The sequence below is a fragment of the Lissotriton helveticus genome, chromosome 3_1 (genome assembly GCF_964261635.1).
Source record: "Lissotriton helveticus chromosome 3_1, aLisHel1.1, whole genome shotgun sequence".
Lineage (NCBI taxonomy): Eukaryota > Metazoa > Chordata > Amphibia > Caudata > Salamandridae > Lissotriton > Lissotriton helveticus.
Window position 1 is genome coordinate 1,821,706,914 of NC_136061.1, and position 23,484 is coordinate 1,821,730,397.

Below are 23,484 nucleotides of genomic sequence, written 5' to 3' on the forward strand. Positions count from 1 at the left end.
TTTTTAGAAGGTACAGTAGATCCTCTGACACTCAGCCTGCTGCCTTCTTTCAAAGCAGCAAAACACACAAGATGATGGACAGAATGTTGCACAATGGCAAAACATTCACCCCCAGTCACAGATCTGGGTTTAATCCATTGTTATTTTGCTCACCAAGCCACCCCAGTTCACACATGGCCATATGCAAATCAGTCTTGACCCTTTGCCTCATGGGAACAGTCCAGCCCGAACTGCAAAGCCATGTCTTCCCTGGACCGGAACGAAGCATCCTAGGACCGGTTTCTGGCTATCAGCGGTCTTCAGCCAGGATAGCTTGACTCCAGTGGCGTAGTGAGAACGGGACCCACGCCTGGGCATAGCCTTCCCACATAGGGTGAACAGCAAAACACACAAGATGATGGACAGAATGTTGCACAATGGCAAAACATTCACCCCAGTCACAGATCTGGGTTTAATCCATCGTTATTTTGCTCACCAAGCCACCCCAGTTCAGACATGGCCATATGCAAATTAGTCTTGACCCTGTGCCTCATGGGAACAGTCCAGCCTGAACTGCCAAGCCATGTCTTCCCTGGACCGGAATCAAGCATCCTAGGACTGGTTTCTAACTATCAGCCGTCTTCAGCCAGGATAGCTTGACTCCAGTGGCGTAGTGAGCACGGGACCCACGTCTGGGCACACCCTTCCCACATAGGGTGAACAGCAAAACACACAAGATGATGGACATAATGTTGCACAATGGCAAAACATTTACCCCCAGTCACAGATCTGGGTTTAATCCATTGTTTCAAAGGAAGCACGTACAAAGGCAAGGGCCCCCCCGGAGACAGACCAACCAGCCACATCCCATCTTCAGTTTGCTCTAAACTGGGTGAGTCACATGGGGCTGCGCCAAAATCCAAGGCGCTCCCTAAATCTTAGCGTACGCCATTCTCACCAAGAGAGGCAACGCCACAGAGCTCTTTGCCTAAAAGTAGAAGCACAGAGAAGGATGTGAATGTAAACAGGGCTCAAGGCAAGTTCCACTTCAGCTGGCAATATTCGCTCATTAGTCGCAGGCCAACATCACCTTTTGACATTTTTACAGAACTTTGTAGACAAATATAACAAACTGAGCAATCAAGTAACTTCCTGTCTCAAGAGCAGGCAGCTCACTCAGTAACTGGGCAGGGCGAGGCATACCTAAGAGGGGTAGCTTGCCAGAAGCAGTGACTCAGAATGCGGTCTAAAAGTGTAAAGAGACTACGAGCAAAGCAAAGGCACCGGACCTCAGGAGCGGCCTCCACTTCCAGTCAGGAATGTCAAAGAAGCAGGCGCATCTGTAGGCCGGGAAATTCATGTGGAACAAAAGTAGCTCCGATTTCATCATTTCATGAAAACCAGTCACGTCCGAGGAGGAACAAAACTACCCGTGCTTCCTTTCTACCTTTAATCTAGGCTTATGTGAAAGGAACGTTTTCATATCAGAAGTTTTCTGCTAGTTTTGAATCTTCAGAGCGCTGCAAATAACTGATATTACTGTTGCCCAACCCCATGGTACTCATTTTATCTTCTAAGAAGGACAAATGGCTGACAGTCATGCAAGAACACACAAACATTCCAGCAGCACACATTAACACGCTGGGTCATTTTAACAGCTTTATATTTTTTTTTATCTATGCTGTAACACGGTTTTGCACATTTTCATCTATACTGGCTTATGTCCAGCAAAAACTTGTTTCCATACTTAGAGTCACATATGTACGCACGGATTACACTAACCTATTTCCAATTGGAATGATAATAGAGAAAAAGAGCTCTATAAAGTATTGCAAATGCGCATTGTTGTTAAAACAGTAAATTGGGGTAATTTCTGCTAGTAGTAGTGTGCTTGGGTTGTATTTATTGCAGGGTCTGTCAGTTTCTTTTTTTTCCCCCTTGTCTGTTGTTACCGAACAACACTACTCAGTGCTTAAAATGGGCCGGTACTATCCTGGACTGAGTACCGGCACTTTTTTATTTTGAGAGGAAGAGTGCTGGCACTTCTCAAGAAAAACATAATACTTTTAATTGGAGAGTACCGGCACTTCTCTGAAACAAGCAGGTACTCTGGTACAGAGTACCTGCACTTCTATTTTTCCATTTCAAGCACTGATACTACTAAAGAGTTGAGAGGGCAGCGGTTTTGCTGAAGTCCGACAGTTTTCTGGCCCCGCCCTTTCTCCCCTTCCTGCACTCTCCAATCGGGGTTAGGCTCTTTCCTGTGCCCTCCCGCCCCCTGACTCCTTTTCTCACCACTGTAGGTTGCTGTGGCTGACCAGTAGGGTTCAGATTGGGATTGGGATAGGCACTCCGAAGAAAAGAAAAATGGCCCACGTTCCCGGTTCGTACCCTTTCATAAAACACCAATTGATTCGTCTCATTGGGCACATGTTTATAGAAATGTTTGGTAACTGTAACATTTTATAGCTTATAGAACCAGTGACATGGGTAACAAGCATTGGCATAGCCAATAGGTCTTGCTTTTGGGAACTTATAAGTATTTAATTATGCAGCACAATATCCTTGGTGCAACAACATCAAATGTTGCAAGGCTAAACATTTATAAGGTCCGAAAGGCGAACCTATTGCCTATGCCAATGCTTGTTTTATTTGTGAATACACTAAATACAGAGTATTGTTTTTCATGTGTTATTTGAGCTGTAGCTTTAAAACAGAATTGCTGGTGCAGTGCTTGACACAGTAGTATGAAAAGAAGTTACAGCAGAGTCACTGCGGTTTAAGATGCCAGATTTTGAATACGCGTTTTTTTCTTAAGTGAGCACGGCAAAGGCACAGCATTAGAAGTGGTGATTAGCTAGTACTGTGGTCAGTGGGTACAGAAATCGGTACCGGAGTGGTGGATTGTAACTGCTACAGTTTCACATCAGTGAACACGAGATACGCAAGACAGTTAATAAAGGTGGTTGCAGCCAGTGCATTCCATAAGTAGGCATAATCAGAACAAAAGAGAAGCAGAATGTTGAAAAACATTTACTTTTGCACTTGGAGGGGTGGTAGTGGGGGCAGGCAAGCAGTGTTGTGGGAGGGGTGAATGGCTGGGTGGGATGGCATGGGGCAAGTAAGTAACTCCCAGGTTTCCTTGAGGTATGTTGTGTAAAGAAATAAAAGTACAGAGGACACCAGCAAGGCATTCGAATATGTATTTGTAAGGACTTTTGCTCTGAAAGTCTGTCCGCTAAAATGGGGGATGGGAGCATGCCTAGTGCAGGAAGTCGCCTGCAAAGGAACTGCGAGTGGTGAGCTTTCCCGCAACCAGAGTTGGATCTGCCTAGAAGCAGCGACGTACCACTACCTAACATTGAAAGGCGAGCAGCGCACAACAAAAGAAAGGCGCGCAGCCATCATTTTTCAAGATGGAGCACGAAGAGTTGCGCTGAGAATGTCCTTAAATCGGAGCAATGCAGCAAAAGAAACAGGACATACAGCCGACAGTGCTGTTGGTTTGGCAGTGCTTTGCTAATTGTCATGTTCAGTATGTGCACATTAGTGTGTAAGGGTTGTGTCTAACTTGTGCTGTCTGATGATACCCATTTAGATGAAGAAATTACACTCCTATCTCAAATTAAGGTCACAAACTAAATATGTTCCCCAACTCCACATGAAAATAATGAACAAGCGTGAGGGAGCGTGGCGCGGCAGCGAAATAGCAGGCAAATGCACTTGTGCATGTGCTGGCATTCGCCTTGCGAGAGCGAGCAGCAGTGGCGCGAGAGCCATATGTTTTCAATTACCACGCGCGCCGCTGCTCACTCCCGCAAGGTGGATGCCAGCACAAGCACGAGTGTGTTTGAAAAGAAACAGACTGATGACTAAAGGCCCTCCTAGAGCAGAGCATGTGCGCTGCCTAGGCGAGATCTAAAAACTAGAAGCAGTGAGTTTTGTCCAGGCGGGAAAGATTAAATATAATGGTCCAAGGCCTACAAAACCTGATCTGATGGGTAATTTAATATACTGGCCTGTACGAAAATGACAAAAATCACCTGAATAGGGTATTTTCCCCCCAATTAGTATGTATTGTAAAAAGTTAATTTAAGGCAATACACTTTATATTGTTTTCTAAAGCTGCCTTAATGATCCATGACAGATCGCCAAATTAAAGAAGGCAGAAAAGCCGTGTTAAAAAGGAATACGTTTTTTAATATACATAAAGATTTTTCTTTAATTATCATGCTCTGGCGTTTAGAGAATTTTTAAAACATGAACAATGGCAGGTTATTTTTTTTATGTTTTTGTACTTTTATATAGTCTGCATGGCCCCAAGAACATTAGATCTATCTACATGAGCACCAGTTATGTTAGAGGAGATATGTTTCGTGTTTTTTTTCAGCCTCAGGAGATTAAGTGATTTGGACAGAATCACAAGGTATTAAGCTAACGCTGGGACTCCAACATAGTTCCAGTGTTCCAAAGTTGGCGGCTCTGTTCAAGGTAGCCTCACAGCTAGCATTCATTTGCCTGTCCCTATATACTATGGGGTTGAGGACCCCTAGTTACTAGTATATTGTTCAACTCAACAGAGGGTGTGCTACAGCCTTATGTCTCTATGTGCTCATGACAGTCACAATTTTGAAAAATATTAAAACAAAGTATGTGTATGTGCTCGGTCAATGTGTGAATCTAACACCTCACTCTACCCTTTTCTAATGAAAAAACGGGGAGAGGAGGTTGGCAGCGCCTCACGGGAGCAACACCCGGGGGAGGATATGGCAGACAGGTACTCGCCTGGATCCTCACGTTCTCATCATCAGCAACTGCCAACCTGTAAAAGAAAGGGGATAAAGACTGTGCAAAAGAAAAAACTCTGTGTGTTGTGCGTGTTAGTGACCCACTGCGGTATACCAAACCTCCTATGTTCGAGGTATGGTCCCACCACCATAAAAAGAGCTGAGCTATACTAGCCACTCCAACTTTATTCTGTGCTGTATGCCCGCTCTAATTAAAAACAACCAACATGTTTAATCGCCGTGAGTTACTTTACCGGCGATTTCATTAGGGTTTTTGTTGGGTCAGCGTGAATCCTGCACATCTGGATTCTCCCTTTATTGTACCTATGGTGACACATGGGATAAAATCACACATACACATACATTTACTCACTTTGTCTCGGTGGAGATGTACAATAGCCACTACAAACTTGGTCATACTTGTATCAATCATACGTTACCAGGTAGCCTTATTTGGTTGAGCCTACCAGGCTCCCGTAGAAGAATCTGGAATGATCGGACCCTTTAACAGTTAATGGGTTCCGTGGACCGCCCTTGGGTCGGTATCTAAAAAGATGAATGCGGTTAGGTCAAGAAAAACATGCGGAGTTATGTCTTAAATACCCAATTCATGCACCCTCACCCTTCGGCATTGTTAACATTTTGCTCGTTTTGTAGTTTGCTGCATACTTCTATGGATTGTCTCGACTGGATACATGTGCCAATCGCAATGTACCGTGAATTTATTTATATCTTGAGCTCTAAAGAACCATGCGGTTTTGCTACAGACGAGTACTGCCCTACTCTCCTGCATCGGCGGCAACAACAGCAAAGTCCCGATGTATTATTTACAGTCTTAGCTTGTGGGATCCGCAATTCAAGAGCCACTCGTGTATTAGTGCTCCCTGGCGTGTAGCCTTGAGTAACTCGCCTGCCCTCGTAGTTGCGTAATGATCTCTATCTGCTTCTCATGCGTGCTGCAACCGAGGTTTAGCCCCTGTAAAATAAAGGATGGGTTCCTTACCAGTGTCACACTGGTAAGGACACCACCCTTTATTTTACATGACATGAACAATGGCAGGTTATTTTTTTTTAATGTTTTTGTACTTTTATATAGTCTGCATGGTCCCAAGAACATTAGATCTATCTACATGAGCACCAGTTATGTTAGAGGAGATACGTTTCGTGTTTTTTTTCAGCCTCAGGAGATTCAGTGATTTGGACAGAATCACAAGGTATTAAGCTAACGCTGGGACTCCAACATAGTTCCAGTGTTCCAAAGTTGGCGGCTCTGTTCAAGGTAGCCTCACAGCTAGCATTCATTTGCCTGTCCCTATATACCATGGGGTTGAGGACCCCTAGTTACTAGTATATTGTTCAACTCAACAGAGGGTGTGCTACAGCCTTCTGTCTCTATGTGCTCATGACAGTCACAATTTTGAAAAATATTAAAACAAAGTATGTGTATGTGCACGGTCCATGTGTGAATCTAACACCTCACTCTACCCTTACACCATTCTTTATTTTACTGGGGCTAAACCTCGGTTGCAGCACGCATGAGAAGCAGATAGAGATCCTTACGCAACTACGAGGGCGGGCGAGTTACTCAAGGCTACACGCCAGGGAGCACTAATACACGAGTGGCTCTTGAATTGCGGGTCCCACAAGCTAAGACTGTAAATAATACACCAGGACTTTGCTGTTGTTGCCGCCGATGCAGGAGAGTAGGGCAGTACACGTCTGTGCATCGGCGGTAGCAGAACCGCATGGTTCTTTAGAGCTCAAGATATAAATAAATTCACGGTACATTGCGATTGGCACATGTATCCAGTCGAGACAATCCATAGAAGTATGCAGCAAAGTACAATACGAGCATAATGTTAACAATGCCGAAGGGTGAGGGTGCATGAATTGGGTATTTAAGACATAACTCCACATGTTTTTCTTGACCTAACCGCATTCATCTTTTTAGATACCGACCCAAGGGCGGTCCACGGAACCCATTAACTGTTAAAGGGTCCGATCATTCCAGATTCTTCTACGGGAGCCTTGTAGGCTCAACCAAATAAGGCTACCTGGTAACGTATGATTGATACAAAATATGACCAAGTTTGTAGTGGCTATTGTACATCTCCACCGAGACAAAGTGAGTAAATGTATGTGTATGTGTGATTTTATCCCATGTGTCACCATAGGTACAATAAAAGGAGAATCCAGACGCGCAGGATTCACCCTGACCCAACAAAAACCCTGATGAAATCGCCGGTAAAGTAACTCACGGCGATGAAACATGTTGGTTGTTTTTAATTAGAGCGGGCATACAGCACAGAATAAAGTTGGAGTGGCTAGTATAGCTCTGCTCTTTTTATGGTGGTGGGACAATACCTCGAACATAGGAGGTTTGGTATACTGCAGTGGGTCACTAACACGCACAACACACAGAGTTTTTTCTTTTGCACAGTCTTTATCCCCTTTCTTTTACAGGTTGGCAGTTGCTGATGATGAGAACGTGCGGATCCAGGCAAGTACCAGTCTGCCATATCCTCCCCCGGGTGTTGCTCCCGTGAGGCGCTGCCAACCTCCCCTCCCCCTTTTTTCACTAGAGAAGGGTAGAGTGAGGTGTTAGATTCACACATGGACCGTGCACATACACATACTTTGTTTTAATATTTTTCAAAATTGTGACTGTCATGAGCACATAGAGACAGAAGGCTGTAGCACACCCTCTGTTGAGTTGAACAATATACTAGTAACTAGGGGTCCTCAACCCCATAGTATATAGGGGCAGGCAAATAAGTGTTTATGATGCAGTGAGTGGGGGGCGGCCTGTATAAATCCCTGTCTTATCCCCCTGAGGCTCCTTGGTGTTGAGAGCCTCACAGCTAGGCCTGTGCAAACACACCGGTGCCCCCTCCCCCACAATCTTGCACTCACCTCAGCAAGACACTGGGCCTGAGGCGACGGCACCTGGCACCCAGCAAAGCCTCTGCATACTCTCTCTCTCCTTGTCCACTAAGGCCTGAATGTGATGTGATGGCCGAGTGGGGGATGAACCATGGGAAAGGCAGTGCTTTTGTGCTGGGTCAAACCCAAGGGGGGTGCTATGAGAATGACCCTACAGCTGGAGCAACAACTGGCCCTCAGGGCTATGGCTTGGCTGAGGTAGAAGAGGAAGCAAAGAACAAAAACTTCTGTGCCGGCATCGGAGGAGGGGGAAGGGCACTGGGGGCTGAAGTGAAGATGGCCCAACTAGCCATATTACCTTCAACTGACACTGAACCCCCCCCCGCCCCCCACACCGAGGCTGCTTTACTCTTCCCTAACCCTCCTCTATTTGACATATTGGCAGAGGAGAAAGATCCCTGCTTTTGGGTGTCTCTGCAGCCCCACAAGGGCTAAGCTGAAGTCTGCGATGGCAGGCCTAGTGACTCAAGTCAGTCTGCCTTACAATACAGCAGCCCATGCTGGAGGCTGGAAAAGATAACAAGGGTCGGTGGTACAAAGGACTGAGGCCTTACAAAAAACACCCCACAGGAGACCCTTAAGCGCTGGCCTTTTGTCCAAAGCCCAACCACCTGCCTACCCAATCCGACCCGGCTGACCACGTCTCTTGTGGACCTCACAGCTGGTCCTACCCAGCCATACTCTCCTCCCATGATATCCAGCCCAGGTGTTCAGGTAAAGAGCAGATACGATAACGGTTTCTTCCTTGTCATCTTTCATTTGAACCTGTTGGTGCCAAATGTGACTAGGACCAGAACCTGTAAATTGTCCTCCATTCTAAACGGATTCTTTGCTAAATTCCTTCTCTTCTACAATTCTTATAACCTACTAATTATGTTCCTTCAATAGCATTACCCTATTCCTGAGACTCTTCTTGGGCACCCGAAGACCTACTATGCTAATTACCCAGGTTGCTGAAAAGGCAGATTCTACATTTCACCTACACTAGCTGCCACCGGGTTACTCCTCTGTCCCTCCTGGGTGGACTCAACATCACTGTCTATGCATGCCTGTATTCAGAGAATTCCTAGTGGTAGCTCCTTGCTTTTATTTTTAGGTTGACTATTCAGATCATGTTAGAAAGTCATCATTTTGCCCTTTTCACCCCAATCTTTTTGCTGAATGATACTGGTGGTAACTTACTCTAACTGTGCCCTGGGCTATGCCAGCAGGCCCAGGCCAGTGCTATGTTTAAAACACAACACATGTATAGGGTTCACTATGTATTAGGGTACACTTACAATTACCTAGTAGGTAATACTGCAAGAGGATTTAAACTACCTATAAGACCTTAGTATGCAGTAGGACATGGAAGTTTATAGGCCAGCAGCCTTCTTTGGACTTGCATGCGTGCACTGCTGAGTGATTAGAGTTGTTTTAAAAGCAGCCCTGCTCTGCAGCACTGTTTTTAAAAGTCACTTTGCTGCAAACTCAACTTTGGTGCATTGTGCACTTTAGAAGTGATAATCTACATTATTGTTACATATAACGTACCTCCCAGGATTCAACAAAGGTGTCCCAGAGGTTGGGGTCATGTAAATGTAAGCAGAATCCTTATAGCGTTGTTTTATAAACCCTGGTGAGGGAAATTTACCCATTTTATGTTTTCCCCATTGTAGACAAGGCCCATAGACTTACACTGCAATATTGTATGCACACATAATTATTGCTAGGAAGGGAATCCAAATATCATTCAAAGACTTAGAAGAATGGTATCAATAAATCCAACAGATTGCCCATGTTGAATTGATCAAAACTTGTACAGAAAAGACATTATAAGTCTTTCTTGTCTGTAAGCCAAAGGCTAGCCTTCATACAGTCTTCCCTGATTGGTCAGCTCTAACAGGATTAGCCAGGCTGCCTTAATTAGGTGATAAGTGGCTATCCAGGGGAGAGGCTATCTGCTGGAGAGAGCTCGACAGCTACACAAGTATGCCACTCCCTCCTTCACCCTCCCCCAGTTTGTCTGCAAAAGTACAACATATTTATGTATGAGTGTAGCCGAACAGCAGATTTTAGGGCCTATATTAAATTATATTCATTAGTGTGGTGGGCACATCAACAAGGAAGGTATGTTGGTGCCTATTGAAGAGGATGTGCAGCCCCATCTGGAGCCAATTGGAATAGCCATGTTTTCAGTTTCTTGCAGAATTGTAAGATGGAGCTAGTGGCTCGGACGCAGTAGGGGAGATTGTTTCAGGCTTTGGGTGCTAGGTAGAAATAGGAGTGTACCTTGGCTCTGGCTCGGTGGATTCAGGGGACATGAGTGAGCAGAAGGCTGGCTCAGCATAGGTGTCTGGTCGGTGTTTGGAACTGGATGTTGCTCTTGAGGTATGCTGGGCCTTGATTGTGTAGTGCCGTGCAGGTGTGTGTGAGAGAAGTTTGAAGAGGGCACACACTTGTGGATACATTGCAAGTGGAGGATCTTAAGATGTTTGGATCTGTGCATGTGCAGTGGTAGTTTGAGAGTGAGTCTGCCTGCTGCGTTCTGTAGGAGTTGGAGCCTCTTGGTGACTTGAGTGGAGAGGCCAATGTAGAGGGTATTGCTGTAGTCTAGTCTGCTGGTAATTACAACTTGCATGACAGATCTTCGGATGTCCAAAGGGAGCCTTCTGATAGCTTTCTTGAGGAGTTTGAGGGTGTAGAAGCAGGTGGATACAATTCTGTTGACTTGGTTGAACATCGAGATTTGATTGTTAGTCGCGATCCCCAGGTCCCTGGCTGAGATGGAAAGGCGGGTGTCAGCCCTAGCTCTGAGGGCCACCAGACTGAGGACCAGAGAGGTGCTCTTGCCGAATATGGCCACCTCTATCTTGTCTGTGCTGAGTTTTGTGCAGATGTTATTTATCCAATTTTTGACCTTCGACATGCAGCTGGAGTTATTTTGGTTGTTTGACATGTTCTCAAAAGGGAGAGGATAAAGTGGGTGCTAATGGCTTAAGATACAATGCTGAGCCTGTGAGTGCCGATGGTGTTGACAAATGGGTTTATGTAGATGCTGAAATGTGGAGGGTAGAGTAAGGAGCCTTGAGGGATGCTGCAGATCAGGCTGTAGGCAGTGCATGAGTACATGGCTAACCTGACTGGGTGTGTCTTGAGAGGAAAGCGCTGAACCACTGGATTGCAAATCCACGGATTCAAACTCACAGAGGCTCTGGAGGTGAATGGGACTGGGAGGTGGTCTCAAATGGAGCAAAAAAGTAAAGTTGGAAGTGTGCCACTGTATACCCCTTGTCCATTATGAGGCAGATGTTTTGGTGGCAGCAATGAGGGTGGTTTGATGCAGTGGTTTGGTCTCAATCCAGACTGGTAAGTGTCCAGGAGGTGGTTGGCACTGAGATGGTCAGCCACTCAGTTGTCCCTAGGCTGGGAAAATGAGGAGGGTGATGGGTCTGTAGTTAGCCAGTGTATTCTAGTCTGCCAATGGTTTCTTCATTACACAAGCCTCTTACTTCTTCCATTTACTTCATTAAAACTCGCTCAATATGGTAACCTGGTCCCCCCATCCCCATAATCTCCTGCTCCACCATTTCAGTAGGAGGCATTAAACTTCAGGGTTTAGACATTCCATCTTCTTGATCCACAGGCTTTGGGTTGGTAGAGGAACTTATCACAGTTACGTCTACACTGGCAGTGTTCCATAGTCTCGTATTACTGCTGCTAGCTGTCTCAATATGAGAGGCGTAAGCCTAGAGAACAGAGGGTTACACCAATTCAAGGCTGGGTAGACTAAGAGTCTTTGCAGGAGGCACAGATGCACAGGAGGATGGTGCCAGCAAAACCATTCTATTGTGGGCGATGGGTGGGCCTGAAGAAATACTCAGGGTGTAAGACATTTGCTACGGTTGATAGTAGTATAACAATGGGCCTCAACATGGCAAGAGACAGGGCCAAATAGTGGAGAAGGGAGATGGGTGTGTAGTTACCCAGTTTTTTCTTATCTGCCAAGGGTTTCGTCAGTAGTCCTGAGATGGTGGTGTGTTTCCAGCAGTCTGGGACTGTGGCAGTGGAGAGTGAGATGTTGAGGACTTCTGTGAGGGCTTTGAAGTTGGGGGTTGAATCCTTTGGTGATTATAAAAAGAGGGAAGGGATCTGACTGTACTTCAGAGTGGATGGAGCTCATCCAGTTGACAGTTTCTAGTGGTGGGATGGCTTGCCAGCAAGTCAGGGCAGTTTCCGGGGTGACCATGTCGTCGGATTGGAGGAAAGAAGGAGTACAACTGAGGGCCAAAGTTGTTCTAAATAGTGTTGATTTTGTTTGTGAAGTAGTGGGAGAGATGAGTGCAAAGTTCCTGGAGGGGGAGTGGGTAGATGTGGAGCTGGCAGCATGGGATGTGAATTCCTTTACTATGGCAAAGTTTTATTTTGAGGTGACAGAGCTATTTTGGATCCACTCAATGAGTGCTGAACACTTGGTAGTTCTGAGCAGTTGGGGGTAGGTCCAGAGGGTTGACAAGAAGGTGTCTATGTTGTGGTTATCGTGGGTGTTGCACCATTGGCATGCCAGTTGTTTGCAATGTTAAGCTATATTATGTTAAGAGGATTTGTATTGCGTGCTTATCACCTGATGGGTATCCAGGCGCTGGTGTAGGCCAATTGGGCTCCTAGACGAATAACCGGGTCTTTAATTTCTTACAGAATTCAAGAAGGGATGGGGAGTTCATGATCTGGCGTGGAAGATCGTTACAGGATTTAATGCAATGCAGGAAAACGAGCATCCTCCCGCCTTATTCGTGTGGATTCACGGTATTTGTACAAGGTGGAGTGAGGCCAAGCACAGGTTCCTGGTGGTTTGGTGGAGGTTGAGGTAGGCAGGTCCGAATTTGTGGAAGGCTCTGTATGCGTGGGTGAGCAGCTTGAATTGGCAGCGCTTCTGAACTGGTAGCCAGTGTAGCTCTCTGAAGTGGGGCGTAATGTGTGCATTGCAGGGAATGTTGAGGATGAGTATGGCAGCAGCGTTCTGGGTGACCTGAAGCCTGTCATGGTAAGAGTTAATTTGTGATGCTGTCAGAGTGGCTTGCCGTAGTCTAGTCTGTTGGTGTCGGTGGGGAGTCAATTGGGTATGTTGCGGAGCATGCAAAGGATGAAGAAGCAGGAGGAGGGGATTGTGCTCACTTGTTTGGCCATTGTGAGTTTGTCATCAACAATGATGCCGATGTTTTTGGCATGGTCGGTGGAGGCCCATGGAGAACTCTTGTTCCCCAAGATCAGGCCTTCAGTTTTATCTCTGTTGAGCTTCAGACAGTTCTGTTTTTTACAGCTTGCTACACTGAACATGCAGGTGTTGAAGTGGTCCTGGTTGTTGTCTGTAAGGGAGAGGCTGCACTGGGTGTTGTCTGCATAGGATACAATGTTGATTCTGTGGAACCTTATGATGTGGGTGAGTGGTGCCATGTAGATGTTGAAAAAGTTGGGGCTCAGTGATGAGCCTTGAGGAATTCCACAGATGATGTTCTTGAGTTCAGAGGAGTATGGTGGGAGCCTGACACGATGGGTCTGGTCAGACAGGAAAGAGGCTATCCAGCTCAGGGTGGGCCTGTGGATTCCAGAGTTGTGGAGTCTTGTGATGAGGGTGCTGAGGGAGACTGTGTTGAAGGCTGCAGAGAGGTAGAGTAGTATGAGTGTGATGGTTTCTCTTTTGTTCAAGATGGTCCGGATGTTGTCAAATGCTGTTATGAGAGCAGTTCCTGTGCTGTGGTTTTTATGAAATACAGACTGCAAGATATCTAGTAGGTGGTGTTTTGATTGAGATGATTGGTGTTGCTTGACTTTTCATGGGAAATTTAGGAGTGAGATGGCTTTGCAGCTGCTGAACTTATTTTGGTCTGCCGTGAGTTTTTTCAGTAGAGCTATTGTTTCTGCATGTTTCCAGCTGTCCTGGAAGGTTCTTTTTTGAATGAAGGCGTTAATGATGGTGGTGAGGTTGATGTTAGTCAGTGTTCCTCCTAAGTTGAAGATGTGGTGGGGGAAAGAGCCAGTGGGGATACGGATTGGATTCATGATTTCAGAGGTGTGTTCTTGGGCAGGGGGTTTTCAGTTAGTTTGTGATCTAATGGTGGTAGGCAGCTGATTGATGAGTTCTTGTGTCTTGCATTGGGGGTCAAAGTTACTATAGATGCTGACGACTTTCTTATGGAAATAGTTGGCGAGGTGTCGAAGAGGTCTTCCAAAGGGGCGACCGTACTGATGGTGGCTGTGCGAATTGGGGAATTATTTGATGATGGTGAAGAGCTCTATGCGGTTGTTGGAGCTGTTTCCCTGTCTGAGAGTAAGTGCTGTTTTTCTTGCCTCATTGAGTTGGGTGTGGTATTTCCTGAGTGCAGACTTGTAAATGTTTCCTGTGGTGGTGTCCTGACGGTTCTCCATCTTCACTTCGACTGTTTGCAGAGATATTCGGAGTTTCTAAGGTCTTTGGTGTTCCAGCTGACTTGTGTGTTGGATCTTGAGTGTCTGACAATCATCAGGGGGCTAAGGTGTCTGTACTGGTTGTGATCCAGTTATTGAAGGCTTTGATGTCCGCATGCAGATTGTCAGTGAGGTTTGGTTGGTGAGCAGAAACGGTGTTGTTTCAGCCTGTGTCCTTTATCTTGTTCCAGCTGCGTTTGAAGTTGTAGGTAGTGGGGAGAAGCTATGCGCCTGAAGATGGCCGCGTGAGCTCTCGGCTCAGCCGAGTCCGTCCACTGCCCCCAGTATCCTGTTTCTAATCCTGCCCTCAGAGCCCTGAAATCGTCACCGGAGGTCATGCCGAGCAGCTGGGGCCAACTCCAGAGTTCCCATGAGACCGGGTACCGGAGATATGCCCGCAGCTGTTCTGGGCCTAGGAGGAGCCAGGAGCCGGGGACTGGCGTCTGTGTGGCTGCCACCCCCGAGTGCATCAACAACGGGGACCCATACCGGAAGCTGCCGGTCGGATCCCTTAACGCCGGGGATTTGAGAGCGGCCGCAGAGAAATATCGACGGGACTAGGGGGTGATTGCAGGGTGCGGTGCACCCCCCCCTCCGTACAGGGAGTTGAGGAGCTGGGGGAGCCTTGGGGCTTGCGGACCACCGGAGATCGACGGAGGTGGTCGCGAGACATCTATGCCTCGGTCGGGGTGAGTTGGGGGTTGGGGTAGCACTGTGCACCCCCGCCTCACCTTCCTTCCTCAGTGACTTTGTGGTATCCATTTGCGGAGAGAAGTGTGGCGAGGCGGAGGGGGCGGCCTGAGAGCTACGACCTGAGGTGTATTACCCCTGTGGAACTCAAGCATTAATCTCCATGCCCACGGTTGTGAGCAGGCTCGGACGCGGTGGAACGCCTGGGGGAGAGCATTCCCCACCCGAAGTGCTGCCTGGGGAGTGATAGTGACTCTGGCACCAGGAAGTGAAGTGGTCCTGGTGGAAGACGCCGGCAGCAAGGATTGAGCCGAAGCCAGCTATGGCCGGCCTGGGCTGGAGCAGTGGTTGATTGAGGCCCCCCCCAGGCGAGATACATGCTTGATGTCCCTGGTGAGGGGACAGTCGCGCCGAAGAGCCTGAGGTGAGGGCTTCCCTGTGTTGATTCTCTGGATCGGAGGTCGGAACGGGAGGTGAGCTGCACGTGCGATGGCGTCCAAGCAGGATGGAGAGAGGAATTCCTCCAGGGGCTCGAGGGCCCTGAAACCAGTACTATCGCAAGCTGGACGAATGAATGAATGAATGATACTTTATTGTTTGGTTACTCAAAACCATTACATTAAAACCAAAATACAAAATGACAAACGTTAAAACCAAGGGAGTTTCGGGAGATCAGTCTATGTGGTGGCTCCCTGAGCACTGGTGGATACTATAAATGGGGTACATGGTGAGACATGGATCTGCAAAGTCTCTATATGTTCGAACCATCGGAGGCCATCAACATGGACCGTGTCTGATGAATAAACTTTCCAAAAGAGGCCATGTTTTTTACCGTGGTCAGAGTGTAGAGATGGTTGATCGCCTCCTTTGAAGTACGTGACCCTGCTTGTCTTAGGATTGGCCTGAGATAAAGACTGCGAGCCGTACGCAAGGCCGGGCAGCAGAATAGAAAATGGGCCAGTGACTCTCGTTTATACCTGCAAAGCCTACATTCCCGGACTCCTAAGGCGACCTGTCCGGAGGCATATAATTCTTTGAGGGGCAGCGGATGTAGTCTGTAGGCTAAAATCTTGTGAAGGGCCGCGCGGCCCACGGCCTGCGTAAGATGGTATTTAGGATTGTGCAGGATATGCGGCAGGCATAGAGACTCGTGGAAGTCCTTTCTTGCCAGAGACTCCAGATCAAGTTCCCGCGACCGCGCGCATACTTGTTTTTTAATCGAGTTTTTGATAGCGGTGTAATTGACGTATTCGGGGTTCCAAGACTCGATGGCAAGATTGAGATGATCCTTTGCCGCATTGAGAGTGGCCGACCAGGGATTCCCGGGTGCTCTGAAGATGCATTTCAGGGCTGCCTTAAGTGTGTTCTCGTGGGCCGCCGTTGTTAGAAAGTAATATTTACTTAGGGCGGCCATCTCTTCCAGTTTTTGCTGGTTGAGTGAGAACTCCAGGCGGACAAGAGTGTTTCTGGTGCACCTTGGTAGATGGAATAGTCTCTTGTAGGCTCTGCAGTGAATTTTTTCAAAGTCTTTATTTAGTTTGCCCGGGAATGCCTGTTGAGCGTAGTTGAGTGCCGGCTATAGCTTGGCTTTAAGCACTCTTTGGATGGCCGTTGTAGACGGGCTATATAAGGAGGCTTGCAGCTTGCAGATGGCGTAGGTGATGGTTTTGCCTTTGCCTTGAATAGTCTTTAAATGGGCGCTTGGAAGCCCCGTCTCCTGGAAACAGATGCCCAAATAGGTATACCGAAGTGTGCTTTCCAGCGAGAGATGACCAAGCCTCCATCTTAATAGTTTTTTCTTTGGATAATGTCCGAAGATAATTACTTTTGACTTGAATGGATTTGCTACCAGCCTATTTTGGTCGTTATATGTGGCGAGTGCCGTCAGCGCCTTTTGTAGCCCAATTCTCGTATGGTCCAGGAGTACCAGGTCATCAGCATATTGCATAAATTGTATCTTGGTCCCTCCGATCTTTGGGGTCGCCAAGGATGCCCCAGTCAAGACCCTCTCCATGTCCGCTGTGTATAAGTTAAACAACAATGGGGCAAAAACGCACCCTTGTTTTAGACCTCGATCTGTATCAATCTTCGTGGATGCGTGGTCCCTCGAGAGTTTAATTCTCACCCACGTTTTTTGGTACAGGGACTGGATCGCTCTTAACAGAGATGGATTGATGTTCCATTGAACCAGCTTTCTCCACAGAATGGCGCGATCAACCCCATCGAACGCTGCCGAGTAGTCGATGAAGCAGGTGAATAAAGCCTACTGTAGCGGACCCAGGTCTAAAACCGGTTTGGCAAAGTGGGAGAAGGCCTTCTACGCTCATCCAGTCTGCGAGGTCCCTCAAAATGGCACTAGCGTAGGCTTTTCCCTCGATGTCCAGGAGGGCGATCATGCGGTAGTTTGATGGTTCTGTTTTGGCGCCTTTTTTGTGAATTGGATGTAAGAGCGAGCCTCTCCATGAATCTGGTACATCCCCCAGAAGCCAGCATTCAGTGTACAGGTGGGTCAAGTTTTTGGACCAAAAATCAATGTTTGCTTTAAATAAGTGTCCCGGAAGGCCGTTGGGACCCGGAGCGCCGTTTTGTCTGATGTTTTATTAGGAATTTGGACACTAACAGTTTTTCGGGCGGGGCTTTCTTCTCGGTGGTGGGGTCTAGTTCCACTCCTCCAGTGAGAGCTTCGTTTTGCTTGTTGACGGGGCCGTCTTCGGTGTAGAGTGCTTTTACATGGGCGACCCAGATGGAAGCTTCAAGGGAATTCTCTCTGTGATTTGAGCCTCGTCCCAGGTTGCTTAAGTAGTGCAAAAACGCTTGCGATTTTCCTGGGCTCAACAAGTCAAAGATTTTCAGCCATTGTGCTTCATAGTAGTCACGTTTTGCTGCCCAAACCTTCTTTGAGTGACTTTTTTTGGCCTCTTGTAATTGCTTCTTATTTGGGCTTGTGCCAATTTTGCGGAAGACTTTGCGTTTCATGTTCAGTTGTTTAGCGCTAGTTTTAATTTCTGCGTTGTATCCGTAAGCAGTTGGAGGATGCCATTGAATTGTGCTAGCTGTGTTCCCACGAAGAATAGCCGCCAGGGTCCCTGTTATGACATTCCAAGTTGCTATTGCACCCTTTTTTTGTTCACTTGGAGGCCAGCCTGTCCAATGGTTTGCCCAGTTGTTGAATGTAGTAGTTGCGGTATGTCCCCATTTGATTCTTCTGGGCAACTTTATTAATTCTTCACCGTCAGTAGCTCCGATGCATTCAAGCCTGTGGCGTGTGTCCACTGTAAAGTTCAGCGTGATGGTTAAGGCAGCATGATCACTGTCGCTGCGTGGGTGAACTGAAAAGTTTAACATTAGGGGTTGCAGTTTATCACTTAGGATGATGTAGTCAATCGTTGTTTGATTGTTGTATGTGGGACCAATAAAGGTCCCTGGGCTACTCTTTAGGTGGACTGAGTGCGCTGTCGATAGCTTGTAGGATTTTAATAGGTTGTTCAATGCATTGGTGGCCCCGAGCTGATAACTTCGTGTGGTTGGTACCCCTATGTTGTGAATGTTGAAGTCGCCAAGAATGATACAGTCTAAGGACGAAAATTGAAGCAATAAGGAGCCTAGGTGGTTTATTAGCGTGGCCAGGTTGGATGTGGGCCCTTGTGGGTTGTGGTAGAGGTTGATTAATAAAAATGAGAAGTTTCCTGGGGGGCGCTAGGTGGCGCTTGACCGTGATGGCCGCACTGCTGTGAGGCTTCAGCCCGCCTGAGCTCTATATCATCCTCCAGACCATCCTGAGGCATATAATTGCTGATTCAAGGGCACCGATGGCATTGTGAGGGCGTACTGAACACAGCGATACCAAACACGTCGATATAGTGGACCTGAGCGCCGAGATATACTGACCCTGCTCGGCCCGGAGGGGGAGACCTGGACCCTGGACCGCGCAGCTGCCAAAATCAACGCCGCGGCTTCGAGGCCTAAACGGACCTGTAAACACCACATCGCCGGGGCACTACTGCCGAACGGACTGCCCTTGCAGGAGTGAGGAGCCCCATAGTACCGGCCAGACTCAGGGAACAGGAAAACACAGGCTGCGCGGTGAGCACACTTTCCCCCATCCCCCCGCAATTGTAAGGAGCGCATCAGGCCCGCGCGTTACCGGACTGCCTCTCTGGACCGCTGCGGGCCATACGCTAGCTCCCACACCACTCACGGGCCACTCGCTCACCACACACGGACGTGCGACTAGGAGCAGAGCTGGGTCCCTAGAGGAATGACACTGGTAAGCGTGCATCGCGCCTGGGCTGTTGAAGTTTAGGACTCCCAAGGTGCATTAGAGCATCTTACCAGTGACTGAGCCTACTCAATCCGTCTGCCGCCATTTTCTCCCGATTTCAGTGGCGCGCTGGGGAACTGCAATTCCTGCTTCTGCACCTCCTCACGGCGCTACAGTGACCGGGACTGCCTACCCTCTCACTCTCTGCAACACCTCCACTGCGGAAGAGGGGCTTGATTAAATAGTGCACACTCAATCTCCCAGGCGCTGGTCAGGAACTTGCACCGGAGAAGACGGTGGACTTGGCCCTGTACTCTGCTGTACGCCTACCTGGTGACTTCGCACCCCGGGAGCCTCTCACCTAGCTTCCCCCACTTCTATCCCTTCCACGAGGGGGAAAAATGACCCTAGGCATTCCAAATTGCCTTACGAAACTCGCAGAAATACGAACTCCCAGACGAGAGTTGAGCAGGCACCTGGCGCTGCTGCGCCCCCTGAGGAGGAATGGAAGACCATACTCCTGGGAATGAGACAAAGCCTCTCCAACATTGACGCTAAAATGGATGCGCTGACGACCAGAATGGATGCAGTGGTACACAAAGTTGACCAGCATGACACACGCCTAAAAGAAGCCGAAACCAGGGTCTCAAATCTGGAAGACGCTTCTAGCTCTACTGAACGCCAACTCACCAAAATGGACAGGCTCCTGAAAGTCATTGCGGACAAAAATGAGGATTTAGAAGCCAAGTCTAGATGCAACAACGTCCGCATTGTAGGCCTGGCGGAATCGACAAATACAGGCAAAATGGAAGACTTCATTGAACAATTGATTGAGGACCTTTTTGGGAAAGAAGCGTTCTCCGCGCATCTAATAGTCGAGAGGGCACACCGCTCCCTTGCTGCTTGGCCCCCACCAGGAGCTCACCCCAGGCCCATCATTGCAGGGTTCCTAAACTTTAGAGCCCGAGATACCCTTCTACGTTTAGCCAGGGAGAAACAACAGGTGCAATATGGCAACACCACCCTATCTTTCTACCCAGACTTCACCCCCAACGTTCAAGAAGCGCGTCGCAAGTTCACAGGAGTGAAGAAAAAACTGCAATCTCTGGAGATTCCATATGCCATGCTCTAACCGCGGAAAACAAGTCTTCTTCACCTCACACCAGCAGGCGGAGGACTACATCAAAAGGTACAACAAAGGCCCCTCTGGCTCGACGGCATCAGGCGGACATTCCAGGTCACCGTCTCCTCTATCCCAGCAAGACTGATCTTGCTGGCCAAGGCCTACCTTACACGGACGCTTTGCTGACTGCCCGGCTTTGATGCCATGATCCACCCTGGTGATGTATAAGACTTTTTATCTTCCCCACCTCTCTTTCTTTGTTATACCTTCCTTGCCTCAACCTCTTTAATGCGGCTCAGGTTTCATCTCTGTCCCACTGCCACGTGCCTTACTTGGGCCTTGGCACTAGTGGGTGAAAGAAGGAGATGATAGGGCGGGTCGAGCGCCCCTAGTGAATCTACTCCCCCCCTTCATATCAGGGCAATCCCCTGTTTCCTAAATTGGACTACTGAGAGACTTTTGGGTCCCACTTCCCCTTCTCCCTTTCTAGTGTTGGAATGGATTGTACTTATTTGGGGGGGTTCTACTTTCCCGGCAAGTTAGGGTCGCCGGTGTGGGTGGGGGGTGAGGGGGATTGTATTATTCATTTACAATGTGCCGAGGATTGGAGTATGTCTTTCTCATGCTTTATGTCTGAAATCAGGTCTTATAGGTGTATGCTAGCAACAGCTTCCACGTGGGCATGCTCCCAGTTACATATCATACCATATGTTGTGAGGAATGGAAGTCGCTAATGCACGGCTGAATCTTAAAATAATCTCCTGGAATGTTAGAGGCCTAAATGAACCTAGAAAGTGTAGGCAGATTCTAGGATACCTTGATAGACACGGAGTTAATATATCCCTTTTGCAGGAGTCACACCTCGTCCCTCGCACCAACACACGCTTTGCTTCCAGATGGGCCACTAGCCGTGTCTTTTCATCTTATTCAAGCTACTCAAGAGGGGTAACTGTGCTTATCAAACGCGGGATTGCCTTCACTCTAGGTGGGATGGAAACCGATAGAGAGGGTAGGTATTGTTTGATTTGGGGGCGAATTCACACACATGACATCCTATTAGTCTGTTTTTACGGCCCCAATGTAGATGATCCAGCTGCATTACTTACTTTATGGGGCAAAATCCAAACGCTAGGAATTACGCATGTTATCTGGGGTGGTGATTTCATCACGGCGCTTAGCCCAGGTACAGACAGATCAAGGCCACTACCCGCACACTACACAAACTCTCAGCGCACATTAGGGGGAATTATTGAGGACGGCAACCTACTTGACACATGGCAACATTTCCACCCTACAATTAGGGAAGGTACCCACTTCTATTCCCCCCACTCTACCTGGGCTCGTCTGGACGACATCTTTGTCTCGGCTGGAGTCACCCCATGGCTAACCCGAGCCACCCACTTGACACGTACATTTTCTGATCATTCCCCCGTTCTGCTGGAACTACGACTCCCCCTTGATTGCTCTCCGTATTTGTCATGGCTGCTCAACCCAGCGCACCTTCGAGATTCGGCCTTCAAGGCCGAGATGGAACAAGACGTGAAAGAGTTTTTTGAACGTAACATCTCCTCAGTAGACAGCATCCTCACTGTATGGGAGGCTTTTAAAGTTACGGTTAGGGGATGGTGCATAGCCAAGGGAGGGGGAGTTTTGAAATCCATTCGCTCAGACCTGCGCAAACTAGAAACTGAACTCTGAGATTTAGAGGAGTCACGCAGAAGCAATCCAGCGGACCTTTCATTTAATGGCCAAATCCTCGTCAAATTATCAGAATACACGCTGCTTGCCGATAGGGAGTGTAAATTCTTGGGTCGCCCTCACATGGCCCGGGTTTATGGTGAAGGAGACAGGCCGGGGAAAGCTTTGGCAAACTCTATTAAACCCCCTAGATTTGCCAACTATGTCGTTGAGATACACGACTCCGAAGGAAATACACATAGAAACCTCTCTGATCAACTTCACACCTTTCGAGACCACTACCAAACATTGTACTCTTCTCACAGAACGGAACCTCTTGACCTGTCTACATACTTCGAGGAGGTTGCACTAGCATGGTTGGGGAAAACCCAACAGAAATTCCTGCATCTGAAATTAGAACTTGATGAGATAACGGATGCTATTATGAGTATGAAATCGGGTAAAGCTCCTGGGTCTGATGGCCTTCCTATTGATTTTTATAAATTATTTGCTCACATTCTGGCTCCGATACTGAAACAAGTCTATTACGCAGCATTTGAAGAGGGCAGCCTTCCCTGTACTATGCGTGAAGCACTTATTACCTCCCTTCTCAAACCAGGCAAGGATCCTACTCAATGCGACTCCTACCGCCCGCTTTCCCTACTTAACTGCGACACCAAGATTCTTGCTAAAGTACTGGCCACTCGCCTTAATCTCCTTATGGAGAAACTAGTGCTGCCAGATCAGACGGGCTTCGTGCCCAACCGTGCGACCTCCCACAATTTTCACACTCTCCACGCTGTGCTGCAAGACATCAACCCTAAATGCGACGCAGTGGCAGTGTTTTTAGATGCTACGAAAGCTTTCGATTCTTTAGAATGGGATTATCTATTCGGCACACTGAAATACATGGAACTGCCTTTTAGTTTTATAGATTGGGTGAAACTGCTATATCACAAGCCCACGGCTACGGTGTTACTTAATGGCGCCAGGTCCGCTCAGTTTGCTGTCCAAAGAGGCACCTGTCAGGGATGCCCTTTATCTCCCATCCTCTTCGCGATAGCAATCGAGCCTCTTGCCGCCATGCTACGTCAAAAACACAATCACCGCTCCCTCATATATCCATCTCGTCAATTACTTATTTCCCTCTATGCTGATGATATGATACTCTACATAGACAAACCCCGAGACAATTTGAATCCGGTGCTCCGCGAAATAACTAAATTTGGAGGTATAGTGGGGGTACAAATTAACTGGTCCAAATCTGCCATTTTCCACTCACAGACAACACGTCCCTTCAGGCTACATTCACACCTCGGTGCGATCGAGAGATGGTGACCCCTCCACTGTAGATTGCACTGTACAGGCCTGGAGCCGCATAGTGCACACTCTGGACTGCTCATTTTATTATTCACCCCACCTTCCTTTGACTGACGACCCACGAGTGCAGGTCACCTGCGAAGTCCTCTGCCATAACCTGCTCAAGAGGCTGGGACTTCGGACCTGGGGAGATTTATATACGCAGGGGACCTTACGCACTTCGGAAAACCTTTTTGGGGAGACATCCCCCTCTGTTATGG